Raw genomic sequence first — 12141 nt, 5'->3', positions numbered from 1 at the left:
GAAGAAGAAGATTGTTGTTGCTATTCAGAAAGATTTGGGGCCAGACTCAGGTGATGAAACAACAGTCATAGCCACAGGTATAAAAGGTAAAAATTCTGAAGCATCTACTAGTAATTCTGCACAATCTATTGATAATGAAGAAAATGAGAGGAAACGACATGAGCTTTTTCATATTAGAGTTATTTCCAAGCATCAAAAGATTGATAATTTATTTGATAGTGGCTCACAAGTAAACTTGATTTCTGAAGCAATTGTAAAGAATTTGGGACTACTAACCACACCTCACAAGAAGCCATATCCATTAGGTTGGGTATGTGATAAAGCAAAGCTACAAGTGACTAGACAATGTAAACTTAGGTTTACTTGGGTCAACTTTTGTAGATGAGGTTGAGTTAGATATAATTCCTTTGGATATATGTGGTATTGTTTTAGAAAGTCCTTACTTGTATGATAGAAAATTCATTTTCTATAGAACTGAAAATAAGTATCAACTCACAAAAGATGGGATAGAATATATTGTAAGAGCTCATCAGCTCAAAAATAACTACACTCTCATTAACTCAGGGTAGATGAAAAGAATTGTAAATTCATGCAAGCAATGTTTACTAATGGTTGTAAAGGAAAAGAAACCCAATAAAACCAATGTATTTGAAGGCTGTGATGCTAAACAGAAAGTTGATTTAGAAAAAGTTGTTTCAGAATATGATTTCCTATTTCAAGAACCTAAAGGTCTGCCACCCAAAAGGGAAATTGTACATGATATTCATTTGCAGCAAGATGCTCCATTGCCTAACATCGAAATGTATAGGTTATTCGCTTTAGAGAATGCAGAGATCAAGAAGCAGGTACAGGAGCTGCTCGAAAAAGGGTTCATAAGGCCAAGCACATCACCATGTGGATCTCCAATCATATTGGTGAGAAAGAAAGATGGTTCGTGGAGGATGTGCATTGATTATAGAGCACTGAATAAAATAACGATCAAGAATCGATATCCTCTTCCTCGCATAGATGATCTATTAGATTAATTGAAAGAAGTTGTTTACTTTTCCAAATTGGATTTGCGTAGTGGCTACCATCAGGTTAGAGTAGCAGAACAAGATACATGGAAGACTGCTTTCGAAACAAAGAAAGGGCTGTATGAATGGCTAGTTGTGCCTTTTGGCTTAACTAATGCTCCTGCCACTTTCATGAGAGTAATGAATGATGTACTCAGGCCTTTTATTGATGATTTTATAATTGTATATTTAGATGACATTCTTGTTTTCAGTAAAACATGGGAAGAACATTTGAAGCATGTAAAGCAAACTCTAGATGTTTTAAAAAAAAGAAAATCTCTATGTTAAATTATCAACATGTGAATTTGGTAAAACATCTTTGAATTATTTGGGTCATATTGTAGGAGGTGGTGAATTGAAGATAAATCCCTCTAAGTTGAATTCATTGTGAACTGGCCTAAACCCAAATCTGTTACAAAAGTTAGGAGCAACACAATATTGGAAAAAGTTTATTGCTAACTTTTCCTTGATTGCAACTCCCTTACATGCTTTAACAGGATTGAACAAGGTGTTTCAGTGGGGAGGCAAACAGCAGAAAGCCTTCAACACCTTGAAAAAAAAGATTAGTACAGCACCAGTACTAGCATTGCCAGATCTTCAAAGACCATTTGAGATTGAAACAGATGCCAGTGACTATGCCATGGGAGCAGTGTTGATGCAACATGGTAAACCCATATGTTATCATTCTGAGACATTTAATTCTGCAGTAGTTAATTATCCCACATATGATAAAGAATTGTATGCATTAGTACAGAGTGTGAAAAAGTGGAAACATTACCTATTGGGCAAAGAAACAATTATACATACTGATCATCAACCACTTCAATATTTGCACTCACAAACTAAATTGCAGCAATCAAGACACTATATGTGGATGGGTTTTCTACAACAGTTTCATCTTGTCATCAGATATAAGAAAGGCATACACAATAAGGTTGCAGATATGTTATCCAGACCAATTATAAATGCATCTACTATACTTAAGCATAATTCAGTATTGCATGAAAGCTACATTGAACAATATGCTCAAGATGTAGATTTTAAAGATGTATATGCAACTTTAAGTCATGGAAAACAAGTAGAAGAATTGGATTATCATGTTAAGGACCAACTCTTGTATCATTTGGGAAAGTTATGCATTCCTCAAATTGAAAGAGTTAACATAATTCGAGAAGCACATACTTCTCTAATATCAGGTCATTTTGGTGTAAGTAAAACAGTTGCACAACTGCAAAGATTCTGTTATTGGCCAAGAATGCATGAAACAGTTTCTAGATATATTAAATGGTGTACCATGTGTGCTAAAAGTAAGCCCAGCAATAGAAAACTAGGCTTGTACACTCCACTTCCAGTTCCTTCTCATCCTTGGGAAAGTGTTTACATGGATTTTGTTGGGGGATTGCCAAAGTCTAGAAAAGGTCATGACTATTTATATGTTATTATGGACAGGTTCAGCAAAATGTGTATTTTAATACCTTGTAACAAGCAGATTACAGTTGAACAAATAGCAAAGTTTTTCTTTCAACGTGTATGGGTTCATTTTGGATTACCCACTTCTATTGTCTCCGATCGGGATTCCCGATTTGTTGGGAAGTTTTGGTCAAGTCTATGGGAGTTAATGGACACCAGATTGAAGAAGAGCACAACATTTCATCCACAAACAAATGGTCAAACAGAGGTGGTCAACAGGACAGTGATCCAATTGCTCAGGGGCTATTACACCAAGAACCCCAAGCTTTGGGATGAACATTTATGTTATGTGCAACATGCTTACAACCATGCTAAACACTCTTCTACACAAAGATCTCCTTTTGAGACTTGTTTTGGTTTCACACCAAGGTCTCCCTTGGATTTTGTCTTTAATAAAGACATAGTAGTTGATGGACACAATGATGTGGACAAAGCAACCAAGTTCATTGAACAGATCCAAGAAATTCAGCAGGCGGTGTAGGAACAACTGGAAAGGAGCCAAGCCAAGTACAAGGCAAGGCATGATAAGCATCGAATTAAGCATAGCTTCCAAGTTGGTGATCAAGTCTGGTTGTACATCAGCAAAGACAGAATACAAGGTGAAGGTAAGAAGTTGAAGCCAATAAGGTATGGGCCTTTCAAGATACTTGAGAAAATTGGTGAGAACACTTTTCGCCTTGATTTGCCAGCTTACATGCACATCTTTCAATAGTTAATGCAAAGAACTTGAGACTATTTGAACCTTCATTGGTTGAAGATCCCGAAGAGCAGAGTCAGTTGCCTTCTATTGATGGTCTGTTGCCTGAATATCTCAATGAGTTGCAGGAAGATACAGTTCTGGATAGGAAGGTGAGAACTACGCGCAGAGGGGATGTTGAGTACCTCTCAAAGGTTCAAAGCAGTGCAAGATGGATAGAGATTGGACAAGTGAGGAAGCTGTATCCTCACTTGATTGATGCTTAAAACCCAACTTTTGGTGGTCCAAAATCCTTTTTAGTGGGAAGGCATGATCCAAATGGATCCTAGAAAACCCTCTAAGTCTTCAAAACCCAAAAACTTTCACATAAGAAAAAGTGTTAGAACAGTCGGATAACACTATTGGGAGGAGAAAACAAAGGAATCCTTGAAAAACAGAGTATCGGCAGTTTAAAGAAACTTTGAAATGGAGCCATCGGATCTAGCCAATCAACAGTCCAGATCTGATCGGCAAGTCGAAATCGGTGGTGGCAAAGGGAGGGTATCGGCGAAGATCACAAGGAATGCACGACAGCGATTAGCGGGGTCAACGAGGACCGTTGATCAAGCGCACAGATCGACGACCCAAGTTGCATCGCAGTATCGATATTGGCAAATGCAAAGGAGTGCTTACAACGGCCCGGGGTATGTGCGATATGTGATTGCGATCAATCGCATCACAATATTGCGTCGGCACATTTCAATGAAGCAGGGCCGATAATAACGATGACAACGATAGTCGAACCCGATAAAACTATGGATGACATTTGATAATATTTCAAGTCTGGAAACAATGCTTTTTCAGTGTAAATCACATTTTCGTTAAACAAACGAAATACAAGGGATAAAGCACTGACGCGATATTACGGACTCCAAAGGGTTCATTAATGTTGTTGAATACTATTTCAAGTCCGATATGAGTGGGATTTCAGCGTTGAATGTATTTTTTTAATACAAAGGAAACAGGCAGGATTTCAGTTAGGTCGTGGGTGGTAAATGGTTTGGGTCGGGCTCCGCCAGGTCCCATACAATGGCTGCCATGTGTCCAGGCTGAGGAGAGAGAAAACCACCCTCATCTGGTGGTTAACCCCTGTACAAAAGGGCCGCTTGAAATGAACCACAGCCGTTAGATCTGGATCTCCCAGATCAACGGTGGAGATGCGATGAGCGGTATAAAGACGGACCTGATAGGAGTATAAGGCAGATTTATGGATATTTGAAGTCCAATAAACAACGTTTGGCAGACTTTTCCTATGTTTGAACGTATTTCTCTATGTAAACAGAGAATGACGATTTTGAAGGATTTCAAAGGCCCGATGACCATTCCGTTACAATACAGGTGGCCACCATCCCTGGAAGCGTTTAGCAACGATTGTTAATGCTCAAAAAGGGATCTGAGAGGACAGAGGTCGGGAAACCAGAGAGCCCGAGAAGGTGAAATGAATAGAAAATGATGATTGGATTTAAAGCCACAGATAGAGAGCAAACAGGGACAAGCAGTGCTGAGATAGAGCAACAAAGACAGAGAGTCAGTGAGGAGAGTCTGTGTACTCAAAAGAGACTTGGAGGATCCAAGTAAAGCCTTATTGTTTTTGTATCTGTTGTGTGAGACTCAAATTGAGCTCATTGTTGTAAAACTCTATTTTGAAGACATAATAGAGAGGTCACAGCTGAAGTCTAGACCAGGAGACGTAGCCCAAGAGTGTTGGGTGAACTCCTTATTAAACTTGTTGTGTTTAAGTGTGTTGTCTATTATGTTTCTTTTACTGCTTCATTCTCTACGTATTTTGCAATCTTATCGATCCATTGCACAAAATAACATAGGCATATCCAAGCACATGAGTCTGTAATACCTTAATAATTGTCTAAGATCTCATTATCAGATCAATACATGCAAGGGTTGTACTTTGGGAAAATACACCAAGTCTTCCTTTGGAGACAAAGACAGTCGAGCATAGTCTATTATGGAGAGAGTCCATTCAAAGGTGTGTGGACCATTCTTGACAGCATGCATGTCCAAACACAGGTATTATGTTATATTTGTTGATGACTATTCTCGTAAATGATGAGTATTTTTTATGCAAAAAAAGGATCAAACTTTCACAAAGTTTTGTGAGTTCAAAGCATTGGTAGAGAAAGATTCTGGTAAGAAGGTTAAAGCTCTACAGAGTGATAATGGTGGTGAGCATGTCTCCAATGAGTTTAAGAACTTTTGTGTGGTGGAAGGGATTAAACGAGAGTTGACGACACCCCATAACCCTCAACAAAATGGGGTTTCCAAGAGGAAAAACAAGCGCATAGTAGGGGTAGCAAGGGCGATATTGCATGATCAGGGCCTACCACTACACTTATAGGTTGAGGCATGCAACACAACGGTGTATGTTCAGAATCATAGCCCATATCAGATACTTAAGATGAAGACACCAGAGGAGGCTTATTCCAGTAAGAGGCTAGATGTTGGTCACTTCAGGATTTTTGGGTCATCAGTTTATTGCCATGTGACCAAAGATGCACGAAAGAAGCTTGAGCCAACAACAGAGTTGGGGATCTTTGCGGGGTACATTGATACACCCCACAACTATCAGGTGTACATGCTGACTAGTCAGAAGATAATGGTTCGTAGGGATATTAGGTTCAATGAGGAGAAGGCCATGCGAGTATCCCTTGAGAGGGAGCTTGAGCTACAGGCATATGAGGAATTTTTAGCTCCTAAGGTTGAGGGACCTTGGATTGATGTGGAGCAACCACATGTAGAGGTTTAGAGAATGGAGACATCCACTCAGGTAGAGTCTTCTAGAGAGGGAAGAAAGCGCACTAGAGAGGCTGACAAATTGTTGGATGATGCACGGGAGAATGTGGGAGCACCCTCTTCTCAGCGCAAACAGAGGAGGTCACCAGATAGGTACACTGGATACATGGAACTTATGGGTGCATGTGTTGTGACAAAGCCATCTTCCTTTCAGGAAGCAATGCAGCAGTCGGTTTGGATTGATGCGATGGTGGAGGAGTATGACTCCATAGTTCGAAACAGTGTTTGGGATGTCGTCCCGAGAGTGGAGGACAAGTCAGTGGTGAGCTCCTGTTGGCTTTACAATGTAAAGCAAGTTGTAGATGGCAGTGTGGAGAAGCATAAGGTTAGATTTGTGGCCTGTGGATTTTCACAGGTAGAGGGGATTAACTATGATGAGACCTTTTCTCCTGTTGCAAGGTACTCATCAATCAGATCTATTTTGGCACTATCAGCACAGATGGATTGGAAGATCCATCAGATGGATGTGAAGGTTTCCTTCCTTAATGGCATGATTGAGGAAGAGGTGTACATAGAGCAGGCCAAAGCTTTTGAAACCTTGGACTATGAGTTACATGTGTACCGACTCAAGAGAGCGTTGTATGGGTTGAAGCAAGCACCTTGTGCTTGGTACACTAGGATAGATAGCTACTTCACTAGGTTGGGCTTCACAAAGAGTGAAGCAGATGTGAACCTGTATCACATAGTGGTGGAAGGTAAGTTGTTGATAATTGTACTTTATGTAGATGATCTTATACTGACAGGTGATGAGAAGCTCATCAAATATTGCAAGGAGGACCATGCAAGAGAGTTTGAGATGAAGGACATGGGGCTCATGCATTACTTTCTTTGCATGGAGGCATGGCAGGGAGATGGGGAATTGTTTGTATCTCAGGGAAAGTATGCCAATGAGATACTTAGGAGATTCCGCATGGAGAGCGGTAAAACCATGGAGACTCCTCTAGCTTGTAACTGGAGGAAGGAGGATGCTACTTTAGGGGAAGTAGTGGAAGCTATTGTTTACATGAAACTTATGGGTTCACTCATGTACTTGGTGAACACACGACCGGATATGTGCTATGCAGCTAACCATCTTAGTCAATCAACGGTTAGGCCTACCAAGCTGTATTGGAAGGCGACAAAGCATGTATTGAGATACCTCATAGGCGCTACTCAGTTTGGGTTATGGTACAGATGGACAGAGGGAGTAAAGCTTCAAGGCTTCACCGATGCAGATTGGGTAGGGAGTCCATCTGACAGGAAGAGCACATCGGGAGGGATTTTTAATATTAGTTCAGCGACAGTTTCTGGGTACTGTTGGACACAGATTGTCATTGATGTCAATATGGCAATTTTCAAGAGGAGGAGACAAAGCATATCGGAGCCAAGAGGAGCAGACCATATCGGAGGAGCCACATATATCAGAGCAAGAGGAGCCATATCGGAGGAGTGCCAGAGCAAGAGGAGCCATCGGAGGAGCTATTGGAGCATATCGGAGCAAGAGGAGCCATCGAAGGAGCAAATGAAGCAAACAGAGCCATATATGCCTCATATAACATTATCGGGAGCTGTTCGGGCAATCAAAACCCATATATGCCTTCATTAATACTATCGGGAGTTGTTCGGGAAATGGAAACCCACATATGCATGTATTAATGCTATCGGGAGTGTTTGAGCGCCAAAAATCTACATATATGCATTTATAATAATCAAAGGCCTTTTTCCTTTTTGGTGGAAACAACACAAGTTAAATGTGTTTCGGCACATATGGACCCGATGGCATATATATATATATATATATATATATATATATATATATATATATATATATATATATATATATATATATATATATATATATATATATATATATATATTTCGCCAAATCGGCGATCGGGGAATGGAGAATGGAGGATGCGATATGCGATGGACGCGATATGCGATTTAGCGCTGACCGTCCGATCTGAAGGAATAATGGACGGCGGAGATCTAATCGGCAATCGGCATATATATGCGCATCGGAGGAGTGGAGCCTTTCGGAACCGCCGAAGTGAAAGCTCCGAATTAACGGAGCCGAAATATTATGAAGCCAGTATAAAGTAGATCGGGTCTGGAAAGGGCCTTCAGCAGTGCAAAGTTCCGACTTCCGGAGCCGAGTCCCTTATCAAGTGGAGTGTAAAATCATATCGGGTCCGCAGAACTCTTGTATCGCATCGGAGCAGCGGAGGTAGCGATCGCCGAAATCATCCGGAGCCGAAATCATATTAGAGAGCAGCCTAAAGGGAGATCGGGTCTGCTAAACCTTCGCGTTACAAATCCGCCGAAGTGAACCTGCCGATATCCCGGACCCGAATTCAATATAGAGACGGGAGTATAAGAAGGCGTCGGGTCCGCGTTCCGTCGGAGGATCGGGACTATTGTTTACAGCGAGTGCCGATATACATCGGACCCGAAACCAACATAGAAGGGAGTCTAAAAGGGCATCGGGTCCGCACCTCGTCGGAGGTCAGGACTTAAGAGTTATTGCGACCGCCGAAATCCGGACCCGCCGATAATTGTAAAGGCGGGTGCATAATAATTGAAGTCCGGCATTTGAATTAGAGCGGGGGTTTATAATGTTTTCCGTGTATTATATGATACATGGCCGCGGGGTTAAGGTATATATTAAAGCCTGTGTGATGGTTGATTAATGGCTCGGGTGGTGGCTTCCGATGGTTGATTATTGATAGAAAGCGCCGAATAAAAGGTGGCTTCCGATAGTCGATTAAAGCACTCGGTGATGGTTGATTAAAGCGCTCGGTGATGGTTGATTAAAGGCTTGATTGGTGGCTTCCAATGGTTGATAAAACGCTCGGGTGGTGGCTTCCGATGGGTGATTAAAACGCTCGGGTGGTGGCTTCCGATGGTTGATTAAAACGCTCGGTGGTGGCTTCCGATGGGTGATTAAACGCTTCCGATAAAGCCTGTAAGGTATTAACCACAGGTCAAGGGCCGAGTTTTATTTAAGAAAGGGGAGTTTGGGTTTTTCTACTCAGATTTTGGAACACTTGTATAGACAGAAGAAGCAAAGGAATGGAAGCCGAAGTATCAAAGCAATCAAGTGAGGAGGAAGCCAAAGAGCCAGCATGTAAGAGGAAACGAATAGACAGGGGCATGGAGCATATAAAAGCAGCAAAAACAGAGAACTGTAGTTATTTTTTTGTGGACGGTATAACCTGAGCATGAGATAGTGGAAGCAGCAGAAGAAAAGGGGGCAGCAAAAGCAGTGGAAGCTGAAAAGAGCGCAGCAGCACACCAGTGTATACCAAAGAGGTTGGAGCCTCAGAATTGAAAAGGATTGAAGTCCTTGGGAGTTGGTGCTCCTAAGTCCAAGATTAGTGTCCTGGCAAAATAGAGTTGGTGCTCAGGAGGTTGGAGCCTCACCAAAGTCCAAGTTGGAGCTTGGCAACCAATTGTGACAATCTATTTATTGTATTTATTTTACTGCACAGTTATATTAATAAAATCATTTATTCCTGCTATTCATTTTGTGTTCTGAACATATATGTTTTAACTAGTAAAACAATAGTGAGAAAAAGAAATACTGATTCACCCCCCTCTCCGTATTTCCAACAATTGGTATCAGAGCAGGCTTCTTCATTCTAGCCTAACAGCTTGAAGAAGGATCAACAACCATGATGAGAAATCACGAAGCATTAGGAAAACCTCCTCTGTTTGATGGCACTAACTTTGGGTTTTGGAAGAAAAGAATGACTTACTATTTAATGTCCCTTGGACCTGAAGTCTGGCATTTTTGTCAAATTGAATACCGAGCGACTTCCACTCTTCCAACAGACCAAGACGAGAGGAAAGCCTACATTGCAACTGCAAAAGCCATGAACTCTATCACTAGTGGAATCACTGATTCCGAGTTTACAAAAATCATGCACTGTAACTCTGCCAGAGAAATGTGGGAGAAGCTAGTTAGCTTGTACAATGGAGACTCAAAAGTCAAAAAGGCAAAGCTTCAAACTCACAGAAGACAATTTGAAAGTTTGAAGATGGAAGAGGAAGAAGATATTGCAGCATACCTCCTCCGAGTAGCTGAAGTGGTAAATTCCCTGAAAGGATTGGACGAAAAGATTGAAGAAAGTACTATTGTACAAAAGGTATTAAGGTCCCTTCCAGACGGATTTGACTCCAAAATAAGTGCTATAGAAGAATCAAAGGATCTTGACACCCTCAAAATGGATGAACTCCATGGAATTCTCACTGCCTATGAAATGAGGAAAGGTGGACCTAGCTCCAAAGATGCAGCATTCAAGGCCTCAAAGTCAAAGAAAGGGAAAGAAAGGAATGACTGTAGTGATGAGTCAGATGTGGAATCCGAATTGGCTCAATATGTACGAAAGCTGAAGAGAGGATCTAAGCTTAAAGGCAAGTATCCTCTTATCTGTTTTAAATGTGGTAAAATAGGTCATTATGCAGCAAAATGTCCTCATAAACAAGACAGTGATGATGAAAGAAATTCTAAAAGAATGACATACAAAAAGAAAGGGTTCAATAAGAAAAACCTTCTCTCCAAGCAAGGTGAGTCTGATGAGGATGAGTTTATGGTCATCAAAAAGAAATTAGATGAGGAAAGCGATCATGATGAAAGCCAAGAAGCATTATTCATGGCACTCACAGATGATGATGACTCGGGGCCAGAAGGAAATGTGGATGAACTGTTAATAAGTGCCATTGAAGAGAACGAGAAACTATGGAACAAAATTATCTCTCTCAAAGTGGAAAACGAGGAAATAAGAAGGAGAGAAGATCTCTTGGAAACAAAACTTAAGGAAAAAGAAGAGACTTGTGAAGAACGTGAGGCCGAAGTAGTATCTTTGAGAAAGGAGTTGGAGCAAATTAAAAAGGGTTGTAAAAGCTCTCAAATACTTGATACTATTATGAAAAATCAAAAACCTCAACATGATAAGTCTGGAATAGGTTTCAAGGGAGAATCCTCAAGCACTAAGAATAGTGCGAAAAGCTATGCCGATGCACTTTCCTGCAACCCAAAAGATGAAAAAGTATCTTATCAAAAGTGCATCCCAGATTCCAAGAATAAAGAAAGAGTTATTCCAAAGAAGAATGTGGAGTTGAATCATGGACACTACAGCAAATACAAATTTGTACCCCACAAAGGGCCCATCAAAAATCCAAAGGACGAGGGAGGAGTAATTCTCAGAAAGGAAAGCGAATTAAACCATGGTTACTTCAAAACCATATTTCTTGGACACTATTTTCACTGTAAAAACTTCGGTCACCAAGCTAGACACTGTATGGCTCGCATAAGTGAAAAAACAACGCAAAAGGACCGAGTAATCAACTCATATGCTCCCAAAAGACAGGGACAAATCAAAACCTTCAATTCATTCGATCCCTTGACTAAATTTGATCTGACTTGCTCTTTTTGCTACAATAATGGACACTATGAACAAAACTGCCCACTCAAAGGAAGAAAGACGAGCAGCAAGATCTCTGCAATGGACAAATGCGGCCTGGCTCTATTTGCGCAAAATAATGGAAACCAGTGGTTTGTGGATAGTGGGTGCTCCAGACACATGACAGGAGACAGAAGGAAATTTATCTCACTGAGCAAAAAGGAAGGGAATGTGTCCTTTGGAAGAAGAACTGGCAAAATTGCAGGAAGAGGAACAGTTACTCTGATCAATGGAAAAGGAAAATCTCAATATGCTCTGTTGGTTGACGGACTCAAACACAACCTTCTGAGTGTCAGCCAAATTTGTGATCAAGGACATAAGGTTGTGTTCAGCACCAAAGACTGTGAAATAAGGAACTCTGTCTCTGGGAAACTTGTGGCAAAAGGAGTAAGAACACCAGACAATATTTACGTTCTGAACAAGATTCAGGAAAACAAATGCTACTTGAGTTAGGCAGATGAGAGTTGGTTGTGGCACAAGAGACTTGGACATACCAGCTTCGAAAATCTGGTCAATATCAGCAAAATCAAAGCTGTACAAGACATCCCAAGGTTGTCCAAACCAAAGCAAGCAGTGTGTGGTCCATGTCAACATGGAAAACAGACCAGAACCAGCCACAAGACAAAGG

This window comes from Pinus tabuliformis, chromosome 6, assembly GCF_031772625.1.
Source record: "Pinus tabuliformis cultivar Carrire ecotype Pingquan chromosome 6, CPIR1, whole genome shotgun sequence".
Lineage (NCBI taxonomy): Eukaryota > Viridiplantae > Streptophyta > Pinopsida > Pinales > Pinaceae > Pinus > Pinus tabuliformis.
This window is presented reverse-complemented; position numbering follows the sequence as displayed.